The following is a 12,360-nucleotide window of genomic DNA, read 5'->3' on the forward strand; positions in this document are numbered from 1 at the left end:
CTGTCCCTCTCCGTCTGTCCCTCTCCATTTGTCCCTCTCCTTCCACCCCTCTCCATCTGTCTCTCTTCGTCTGTCCCTCTCCATCTGTCTCTCTTCGGCTGTCCCTCTCCGTCTGTCCCTCTCCGTCTGTCCCTCTCCATTTGTCCCTCTCCTTCCACCCCTCTCCATCTGTCTCTCTTCGTCTGTCCCTCTCCATCTGTCTCTCTTCGTCTGTCCCTCTCCATCTGTCTCTCTTCGTCTGTCCCTCTCCGTCTGTCCATCTCCTTCTGTCCCTCTCCGTCTGTCCATCTCCTTCTGTCCCTCTCCGTCTGTACAGTACCATACAACAGTACCATACAACAGTACCATACAACAGTACCATACAACAGTACCATATGACAGTACCATACAACAGTAGTATATGACAGTACCATTTGACAGTACCATACGACAGTACCATACAACAGTACCATACAACAGTACCATACAACAGTACCATATGACAGTACCATACAACAGTAGTATATGACAGTACCATTTGACAGTACCATACGACAGTACCATACGACAGTACCATACGACAGTACCATATGACAGTACCATACGACAGTACCATATGACAGTACCATACGACAGTACCATACGACAGTACCATACGACAGTACCATATGACAGTACTATATGACAGTACCATACGACAGTACCATATAACAGTACCATACGACAGTACCATACAACAGTACCATATGACAGTACCATATGACAGTACCATATGACAGTACCATACAACAGTACCATACGACAGTACCATACAACAGTACCATACGACAGTACCATATGACAGTACCATATGACAGTACCATATGACAGTACCATACGACAGTACCATATGACAGTACCATATGACAGTACCATACAACAGTACCATACGACAGTACCATATGACAGTACCATATGACAGTACCATACGACAGTACCATATGACAGTACTCCTTAGTCTCATATCGCCCTGATGTCTATAGTGGTCATGCTGCAGCACTAACGATAACAGGCCAGGGGGTGTTTGCTGGGGTCTGGTGTGTGTGTGAGCGCGTGTGTGTGTGTGTGCGTGCATGCGTGTGCGTGTGTGTGTGTGTGTGTGAGCGTGTGTGTGTGGAGCGTGTGTGTGTGTGTGAGCGTGTGTGTGTGTGTGAGCGTGTGTGTGAGCGTGTGTGTGCGTGAGCGTGTGTGTGTGTGAGCGCGTGTGTGAGCGTGTGTGTGTGAGCGCGTGTGTGTGTGAGCGCGTGTGTGAGCATGTGTGTGTGTGCGTGTGCGTGTGTGTGTGCGTGAGCGTGTGTGTGTGAGCGTGTGTGTGCGCGTGTGTGTGTGAGCGTGTGTGTGTGTGTGTGAGTGTGTGAGTGTGTGAGTGTGCGTGTGTGCGCGTGCGTGTGTGTGTGTGTGTGTGTGTGTGTGTGCGTGCGTGTGTGTGCGTGTGCGTGTGTGAGCGTGTGTGTGTGTGTGCGTGCGCGCTGGATGAGGGGATCATGGATAAACTCCCAGGCTCTTTTGTTATCTCCACAACAGCAGTTCTGTGATATGATTGACACCCTGCGGAGGGTAAAAATAGGAACTCAGGCTGGCTAACCTTCTGTACCCACTAGACTAGATCAGCTGTCTGTTACACCTTCTGTACCCACTAGACTAGATGAGCTGTCTGTTACACCTTCTGTACCCACTAGACTAGATGAGCTGTCTGTTACACCTTCTGTACCCACTAGACTAGATCAGCTATCTGTTACACCTTCTGTACCCACTAGACTAGATGAGCTGTCTGTTACACCTTCTGTACCCACTAGACTAGATCAGCTGTCTGTTACACCTTCTGTACCCACGAGACTAGATCAGCTGTCTGTTACACCTTCTGTACCCACTAGACTAGATCAGCTGTCTGTTACAGGTAAATATAACCTTCTGTACCCACTAGACTAGATGAGCTGTCTGTTACACCTTCTGTACCCACTAGACTAGATCAGCTGTCTGTTACACCTTCTGTACCCACTAGACTAGATCAGCTGTCTGTTACACCTTCTGTACCCACTAGACTAGATCAGCTAGCTGTCTGTTACACCTTTTGTACCCACTAGACTAGATCAGCTGTCTGTTACACCTTCTGTACCCACTAGACTAGATCAGCTGTCTGTTACACCTTCTGTACCCACTAGACTAGATCAGCTGTCTGTTATACCTTCTGTACCCACTAGACTAGATCAGCTGTCTGTTACACCTTCTGTACCCACTAGACTAGATCAGCTGTCTGTTACACCTTCTGTACCCACAAGACTAGATCAGCTGTCTGTTACACCTTCTGTACCCACTAGACTAGATCAGCTGTCTGTTACACCTTCTGTACCCACTAGACTAGATGAGCTGTCTGTTACACCTTCTGTACCCACTAGACTAGATGAGCTGTCTGTTACACCTTCTGTACCCACTAGACTAGATGAGCTGTCTGTTACAAGTAAATATAACCTTCTGTACCCACTAGACTAGATCAGCTGTCTGTTACACCTTCTGTACCCACTAGACTAGATCAGCTGTCTGTTACAGGTAAATATAACCTTCTGTACCCACTAGACTAGATCAGCTGTCTGTTACAGGTAAATATAACCTTCTGTACCCACTAGACTAGATCAGCTGTCTGTTACACCTTCTGTACCCACTAGACTAGATCAGCTGTCTGTTACACCTTCTGTACCCACTAGACTAGATCAGCTGTCTGTTACACCTTCTGTACCCACTAGACTAGATCAGCTGTCTGTTACAGGTAAATATAACCTTCTGTACCCACTAGACTAGATCAGCTGTCTGTTACAGGTAAATATAACCTTCTGTACCCACTAGACTAGATCAGCTGTCTGTTACTCCTTCTGTACCCACTAGACTAGATCAGCTGTCTGTTACAGGTAAATATAACCTTCTGTACCCACTAGACTAGATCAGCTGTCTGTTACAGGTAAATATAACCTTCTGTACCCACTAGACTAGATCAGCTGTCTGTTACAGGTAAATTCTGCTGCACAGCAGCATTACTGTTTCATCCATATTCACATTAGGATAGGATCAAGAATTTTGGTTTGCTAAAGGAAGATCTTTTATAGAAGCTATTTTAACACACTAAATCAACGCTTCCCAAACCCTTTCATCATTAGGGAACATCCCACACATTTTGCCATGGGCTAAAGCCAGAACTTCAGACCCATATTTTCCACTGGTGGTACTAGTGCCACTAAGGGACCAAATAGCCCATGATTTGGTCGCACCAATCATTTTCCTTTCCCGGCGACACGCAATAGAAAACATTAGTATCCTGGCAACAGGGGGTGTTCTAAAGTCATTCCCAGCTTTATTAAAACGTGTAATAGACTACTGTGATTGAAGACAAAGGTTGTTTCGCCATCCACTCCTGAGGATCAGAGAGAGAACACCCTTCAGTTCTGGATTACAAAAAGCTGTACTTTACCCATTCGTTCAGTCATATAGCATTCTGGGATGACGGGTAGCAAGTAATGTTTGGAGCGAGTAGTGGACGAGTAGTTTGTATTGGTATTTATTATAGATCCCCATTAGTTCCTGCTAAGGCAACAGCTACTCTTCCTGGGGTTTATTATGGATCCCCATTAGTTCCTGTCAAGGCAGCAGCTACTCTTCCTGGGGTTTATTATGGGACCCACATTAGTTCCTGTCAAGGCAGCAGCTACTCTTCCTGGGGTTTATTATGGATCCCCATTAGTTCCTGTCAAGGCAGCAGCTACTCTTCCTGGGGTTTATTATGGATCCCCATTAGTTCCTGCCAAGGCAGCAGCTACTCTTCCTGGGGTTTATTATGGACCCCCATTAGTTCCTGCCAATGCAGCAGCTACTCTTCCTGGGGTTAATTATGGATCCCCATTAGTTCCTTCCAAGGCAGCAGCTACTCTTCCTGGGGTTTATTATGGATCCCCATTAGTTCCTTCCAAGGCAGCAGCTACTCTTCCTGGGGTTTATTATGGATTCCCATTAGTTCCTTCCAAGGCAGCAGCTACTCTTCCTGGGGTTTATTATGGATCTCCATTAGTTCCTTCCAAGGCAGCAGCTACTCTTCCTGGGGTTTATTATGGATCCCCATTAGTTCCTTCCAAGGCAGCACCTACTCTTCCTGGGGTTTATTATGGATCCCCATTAGTTCCTTCCAAGGCAGCAGCTACTCTTCCTGGGGTTTATTATGGATCCCCATTAGTTCCTTCCAAGGCAGCAGCTACTCTTCCTGTGGTCCAACAACATTGAAACAGTTATATACAGTTTAAAATATTACATGACATGACATTTCATAACAATTTACTCAATACATTTAATATGTTCCCTCAGACCACTACTCCACTATCACGTCTCTACAATACAACATCCATGTGTACGTGTGTGTGGAGTGTGTGTCTTATCATGTGTATGTGTGTCTGTTAAACTCGTCTGTGAGCTATTTTATCCTCATTTATAGGCTATTTTATATTTAACTTTACTTGAGTGTATCGACAGATGGCCTGTACAGGTCCGTGACGATGCACTCGTCTTTTTGGTTGTTTTTGTAGCATATTTTAGCTCTTTACAGAACACATCGCCTTATTGGACTTTTTCAACTTTAAGCTTGCCCTGCTAGCTGTGGCTAGCCTGCTTTGTTGTTAGCATTATGGCTACCGATGACTATCCAATGGATATCAATGGCCAGCCATTGACTGTTCAATGCTACCGCTGTGAAATGTTCACTAACCAGAGGGACAGAGTGGAAGACCGAGCACATAAGGAACAGGGGTATGTGGAAAAAGTGCCTTTGGTGTGATCGGATGATGGATGATATTGGGTTGCTGCAGAAGGACGTTCAGCGGCTATCCGATGAGCTGAAGCAGATGGAGAACCTCGTTGACGAGTTCACCAATGTAGCTATACCCCAGGCTAAACGATCTGCCCCACTTCTCGGAGCAGGTGGCTTGTTCTACTTCACTTCACCACAGAGACTGGGCCGAGGTGGTTCAGCGGGGTCCGAGGGAGCTGTAACCTGGGCGGTCCTTTCCTCAAATCAAATTTTATTGGTCACATACACGTGTTTAACCGATTATTGCGGGTGTAGCGAAGCACCCTCCTCTCTCCTAGGCTCGACCCCTCCCACCCCTCTCTCCTTCTAGGCAATAGAGCTCCTTGCTGCACCGTGCACCTCTCTCAATGATTGTTGGGGTAAGCTCCATGTGCCCTAGAGCTCTCTCTCAGAGTGCAGCTATCCCAGGTCATTGGCTCCGTGCGACCTGGAAATCCAGGACCTCTCCCTCCCAAGATGGCCATCGTTCAGAGCTCCATTGTACGGAGTTCCATCGTGCGGAGTTCCATCGTACGGAGTTCCATCGTTCAGAGTTCCATCGTTCGGAGTTCCATCGTTCGGAGTTCCATCGTACGGAGTTCCATTGTACGTGATGTAGTGGTTGATAGTAGGTTTGGGTGGTATCCAGATGTTCATATCATCCTACAGTCCTACTCTCATCCCGGGAATGTACGGTATTACCGGCTTAGTACACAAGGGGGCGCCAAGACAAAATGCCAAAAAAGCCCATTGGGCGAATAGCGAATTTCCTTGGAGGCTGCAAGCTAAAAATGCTAACTAGCAGAAACGAAAAATATATATTTGCAAAGACAGGCAATCCAGCTCATAAAGTTACACATACAGCTCATAAAGTTACACAAGTTACACTTTCGGAAAGTATTCAGACCCTTTCACTTTTTCCACATTTTGTTATGTTACAGCCTTATTCTAAAATGGGTTAAATTATTTATTTTTCTCATTCATCTATACACAATACCCCATAATGACAAAGCAAAAATAGGTTTTTAGAAATGTTTGCAAATGTATAAAAAAAAACTGCAATACCTGATTTACATAAGTGCAAATGCTTTCAGACTCAACATTTAGCTCAGGTGCATCCTTCTTCCATTGATCATCCTTGAGATGTTTCTACAACTTGATTGGAGTCCACCTGTGGTAAATTCAATTGATTGGACATGATTTGGAAAGGCACACACCAGTCTATATAAGGTCCCACAGATGACAGTGCATGTCAGAGCAAAAACCAAGCCATGAGGTCGAAGGAATTGTCCGTAGAGCTCAGAGACAGGATTGTGTTGAGGCACAGATCTGGGGAAGGGTACCAAAAAATGTCTGCAGCATTGAAGGTCCCCAAGAACACAGTGGCCTCCATCATTCAACCTCCAAGACTCTACCTAGAGCTGGCCACCCGGCCAAACTGAGCAATCGGGGGAGAAGGGCCTTGGTCAGGGAGGTGACCAAGAACCCAATGGTCACTCTGACAGAGCTCCAGAGTTCTTCTGTGGAGATGGGAGAAACTTCCAGAAGGACAACCATCTCTGTAGCACTACACCAAGCAGGCCTTCATGGTAGAGTGGCCAAATGGAAGCCACTCATCAGTAAAAGGCACATGACAGCCCACTTGGAGTTTGCCAAAATGCACCTAAAGCACTCTCAGACCATGAGAATGCCAAGAGTCACGTCTGGAGGGGAGTTTATCGCCCTCCTTCGGCCCTCCCAATTGCTCTTAACAAATTGTCTGACTTGCTGTCTAGTTATGCTGATTCTGAATTATAAATATTGGGTGATCTTAACTTGGATTGGTTGATGTCAGTATCAGATAGACTGAATGATTTTTGTACTGAGCAAAATTTAACTCAACTTATAACTAAACCAACCCACCCCAACTTAAAACACCCTGAAAAATCAACTATATTGGATATAATTCTGACAAAAGTATCTAGCCAATGGAATCTTTGCTAACGAGCTCAGTGACCATTATCCCATTGCCTGCAGTAGAGATACTAAGCTACCTAAATTGTGTTTGTGCATTATTACAAAGATACAACTTTCAATGAGCAACATTTCCTGTATGACAATGAGCAACATTTCCTGTATGACCTGGGGTTGTATGATAGGGAGGGTGCGTCCCTCTATCTCTGATTTAGATGTTTTACCTTCCTGTTTACCTTTCGTTCCCGAGTGGCGCAGCGGTTTAAGGCAGTGGTCTAAGGCACTGCATCTCAGTGCTAGAGGCGTCACTACAGACACTGGTTCGATCCCGGGCTGTATCACAGCCGGCCGTGTTCAGGAGCGTTGTCCGGATTTGTAAATAAGAATTTGCATATCATTCTGACCTAGATAACTACTGCCCAATTTCTAAACTATCTTGCCTTGCAAAAATATTAGAATCACTGGCAAACTCCCTTGTACAAGCTGAATAACTTCTATGCTCGCTTCGAGGCAATGAACACTGAAGCATGCTTGAGAGCATCAGCTGTTCCGGATGACTGTGTGATCATGTTCTCCGCAGCCGACGTGAGTAAGACCTTCAAACAGGTCAACATTCACAAAGCTGTAGGGCCAACCGGATTACCAGGACGTGTACTCCGAGCATGCGCTGACCAACTGGCAAGTGTCTTCACTGACATTTTCAACCTCTCCCTGTTTGAGTCTGTAATACCAACATGTTTCAAGCAGACCACCATAGTCCCTGTGCCCAAGAACACTAAGGTAACCTGCCTAAATGACTACCGACCCGTAAGCACTCAAGTCTGTAGCCATGAAATGCTTTGAAAGGCTGGTTATGGCTCACATCAAAACCATTATCCCAGAAACCCTAGACCCACTTCCAATTGCATACCGCCCCAACAGATCCCCAGATGATGCAATCTCTATTGCACTCCACACTGCCCTTCCTCACCTGGACAAAAGGAACACCTATATGAGAATGCTATTCATTGACTACAGCTCAACACCATAGTGCCCACAAAGCTCATCACTAAGCTAAAGACTGTGGGACTAAACACCTCCCTCTGCAACTGGATCCTGGACTTCCTGACGAGCCGCCCCCAGGTGGTGAAGGTAACGGTACAGTGGGCCCACGGTTCGGTATGTATCATGGTTTGTGGGCCACGGTAACGGTACGGTTTCGGTATCTTTATATTTAAGAAAAGTGTGCGCTTGTATGACTCTCATACAGGGGACGAGTTTGCAAAATGTAGCTCTTCATCTCCCAATCCAGTACATAGTGAACCGTCACAGAGAGGTAGCTTCCAGTACATAGTGAACCGTCACAGTGAAGTAGCTTCCAGTACATAGTGAACAGTCACAGTGGGGTAGCTTCCAGAACATAGTGAAACGTCAGTGAAGTAGCTTCCAGAACATAGTGAACCGTCACAGTGGGGTAGCTTCCAGAACATAGTGAACCGTCACAGTGGGGTAGCTTCCAGAACATAGTGAACCGTCACAGTGAGGTAGCTTCCAGTACATAGTGAACCGTTACAGTGAAGTAGCTTCCAGTACATAGTGAACCGTTACAGTGAAGTAGCTTCCAGTACATAGTGAACCGTCACAGTGGGGTAGCTTCCAGTACATAGTGAAACGTCACAGTGAAGTAGCTTCCAGTACATAGTGAACCATCACAGTGAAGTAGCTTCCAGAACATAGTGAACCATCACAGTGAGGTAGCTTTGAGTTGCTCTGGTGGTACAACTATCAGTGGAGAGAGCTAGATAGGATGTCTGTGTCAATTCCTTTTCAATTTCTCTCTGAGATGTTTCATAGAGTTTGGGAATTACTTTGCTTCTGAAATGTGTGGGAGGGGACATTGTAACGGGGTTACATTTTTTTCATCAGGTGACGAAATCCCGAGTCTGTAACCACCGAATGTGGCTGCAACTCTTTGGCTATGAATACTCCCACTTCTTTCGTTATTTTGTGATGTTTTTCTGAATTTGTCGTAAATTATTGTTGGAAGGCAACAGCGAGTGATTGTTGTGTTTTCGCTAACGAGTGGACTCTCCTTGCTCCAGCTCCACCGGCAAGGGATACGGCCGAGTGATGGCGACGTAAATGACACATCATGTTAGAAGTGTTTCCATTCGAGTAGCGTAGAAGTGTTTCCATTCGACAGTGACAAAGCAATGCTTGCAGACAGTACTTTGTTTACTGTCTTCTTATCCTTGTCATCGTATTGCACGCTGAATCCAAAATGTTCCCACACAGCGGATTTGAAAGACAGAGGTGCCTCTTCAAATTTGCTTCTCTCTGTCTCACTAGCGCTTGCCATTATCACGTTGGAGCTGAGAGAATATTTGTTTTTAGTTTCCCCTCTCTTCACGGGGCCCCTTTAGGAAGGTTTCCTACTGAGATATCATTGCAAATTGTCCATTGGTTGTTTAACCTCTATGGGCTAGGTGGGACGCTAGCGTGCCACCCGTGGTGCACTCCATCAACAGCAGGTGCATTTCAAGAGCGGCAAATTTGAATCCAAATAAATGTCAAAATTCAAATTTTTCAAAAATACAACTATTTTACACCATTTGAAAGATAAACATCTCCTTAATCTAACCACGTTTTACGATTTCAAAAAGGTTTTACGGCGAAAGCATAAATTTAGAGTATGTTAGGACAGTACATTTACAAGAGTTGTGTGTAATGTTTTGTCAAGTCAAAGACAGGGTCACCAAAACCATAAAACCAGCTAAAATGATGCACTAACCTTTTACAATCTCCATCAGATGACACTCCTAGGACATTATGTTAGACAATGCATGCATTTTTAGTTCTATCAAGTTCATATTTATATCCAAAAACAGCGTTTTACTATGGCATTGATGTTGAGGAAATCGTTTCCCTCCAATAACCGGCAGTCAAGTCAGCGTCACAAATTAAATAATTAAAATTAGAAAACATTGGTAAAATATTATATTGTCATTTAAAGAATTATAGATTTACATCTCTTGAACGCAATCAACTTGCCAGATTTAAAAATAACCTTACTGGGAAATCACACTTTGCAATAATGTGAGCACTGCGCCCAGAAAAATACGCGTTGCGATACAGACTAGACGTCATGTTGGGGAGATCTAAAATCGAAAATACTATGTAAATAATCCATTACCTTTGATTCTCTTCATCAGATGTCACTTCCAGGTATCACAGGTCCATAACGAATGTAGTTTTGTTCAAAAAAGCTCATCATTTATGTCCAAAAATCTCCGTCGAGTTAGCACATGATCTAAGCCAGCCGGACTTCTCGTCATGAACGAGGGGAAAAATATATTTCCGTTCGTTCAAACATGTCAAACGTTGTATAGCATAAATCATTAGGGCCTTTTTAACCAGAACATGAATAATATTCAAGGTGGACGAATGCATACTCTTTTATAACGTATTGGAACGAGGGTACCCAACATGAACTCGCGCCAGGTGTCTAATGGGACATCATCGTTCCATGGCTCTTGTTCGGTCAGATCTCCCTCCAGAAGACTCAAAACACTTTGTAAAGGCTGGTGACATCTAGTGGAAGCAATAGGAAGTGCCAAAATATTCCTAAGCCCCTGTGTTTTTCAATGGGATAGGTTTAAAGTCAATACAACACATCAGGTATCCACTTCCTGTCAGAAAATGTCTCAGGGTTTTGCCTGCCAAATGAGTTCTGTTATACTCACAGACACCATTCAAACAGTTTTAGAAACTTTAGAGTGTTTTCTATCCATATATAATAAGTATATGCATATTCTAGTTACTGGGTAGGATTAGTAACCAGATTAAATCGGGTACATTTTTTTTATCCAGACGTGCAAATGCTGCCCCCTAGCCCTAACAGGTTAAGGAGGAGTTGGTTGCAGTCACTGCGGTTGCCACATTTTGAGACATTGCTGTGGAGTAAAGTTTGTCAGCCCTCAGGATCCCCCTAATGGCAAGGGGCCCCAAGCAGTTGCCTGCCTTGCCTCGTCACAAGCTGAGCGTCTGGTTCTGTGGATCTGAATGTACAACGTGCATGTAGTATGCTGCGCAATAAGCACGTTTTGGAAATGATAGGAAAATGACAGGCATATCGTAATTCCGTGGTTGACGTGTGCGTATTGAACCGTAGGGGGCGTACCGAACGGTTCGACAACATACTGTGTACCATTGCATCCCTAGTAGGTAACAACAGATCCGCCACGTTGATCCTCAACACAGGGGCCCCTCAGGGGTGCGTGCTCAGTCCCCTCCTGTACTCCCTGTTCATTCATGACTGTACGGCCAGGCATGACTGCAACACCATCATTAAGTTTGCCGATGACACCACAGTGGTAGGCCTGATCATCGACAACAATGAGGCAGCCTATAGGGAGGAGGTCAGAGACCTGGCCGTGTTGTGCCAGGACAACAACCTCTCCCTCAACGTGAACAAGACAAAGGAGATGATTGTGGACTACAGGAAAAAGAGGACGGAGCATGCCCCTATTCTCATTGACGGGGCTGCAGTGGAGCAGGTTGAGAGCTTCAAGTTCCATGGCGTCCACATCACCAACAAACTAACATGGTCCAAGCACACCAAGACAGTCACGATGAGGGCACGACAAAACCTATTCCCCCTCAGGAGACTGAAAAGATTTGGCATGGGTTCTCAGATCCTCAAACGGTTTTACAGCTGCACCATCGAGAGCATCCTGACGGGTTGCATCACTGCCTGGTATGGCAATTGCTCGGCCTTCAACCGCAAGGCGCTACAGAGGGTAGTGCGTACGGCCCAGTACATCACCGGGGCTAAGCTTCCTGCCATCCAGGACCTCTATGCCAGGCGGTGTCAGGGGAAAGCCCTAAAAATTGTCAAAGACTCCAGCCACCCTAGTCATAGACTGTTCTTTCTGCTACCGCACAACAAGTGGTACCGGAGCGCCAAGTCTAGGTCCAAGAGGTTTCTAAACAGCTTCTACCCCTTCTACCCCTAAGACTCCTGAACATCTAATCAAATGGCTACCCAGAATATTTGCATTGCCCCCCATCCCTTCTATGCTGCTGCTACTCTCTGTTTATTATCTATGCATAGTCACTTTAATAACTCTACCTACATGTACATATTACCTCAATTACCTCAACACCATTGCCCCCGCACATTGACTCAGTACCAGTAACCCCTGTATAAAGCCAGCTATTGTTATTTTACTGCTGCTCTTTAATTATTTGTTATTCTTATCTCTTATCAAATGTGGCACGGTAGGCATTTTTCATGCTGAGGGCAGTCAGACTGATGACTATGGGATAAAAACGTTTTTCTTGTCCCGCAGATTATTTGGAAATGATCGTCTTTCTGCTTTGTATGTGTTAGCCTACCTGTTGTATTAAAATTATAAATTATTTTTGGGGGGCATTATTCACACTCAGAATTCGCTGCTTCAATTTCAGCAGCCTACCTCTCCTAGTTGGGAGTGAGAGTTCAAGTGTGCCCAGTATGTGTGGTCTCATTGAGTCGGCTGCCTACATGGATGGAGAATCAAGTGGCAGTTAACTTGAATATGAAATTA

General features: G+C 45.2%; 1 protein-coding gene across 1 annotated transcript in view; it reads left to right on the forward strand.

The window, feature by feature from the left end:
- shroom3 (shroom family member 3) overlaps positions 1-12,360 on the forward strand; it is a 209,404-nt gene that overhangs the window by 84,501 nt on the left and 112,543 nt on the right. The window lies entirely within an intron of this gene.

The sequence above is a fragment of the Salmo salar genome, chromosome ssa13 (assembly GCF_905237065.1).
Source record: "Salmo salar chromosome ssa13, Ssal_v3.1, whole genome shotgun sequence".
In the NCBI taxonomy this organism is placed as follows: Eukaryota; Metazoa; Chordata; class Actinopteri; order Salmoniformes; family Salmonidae; genus Salmo; species Salmo salar.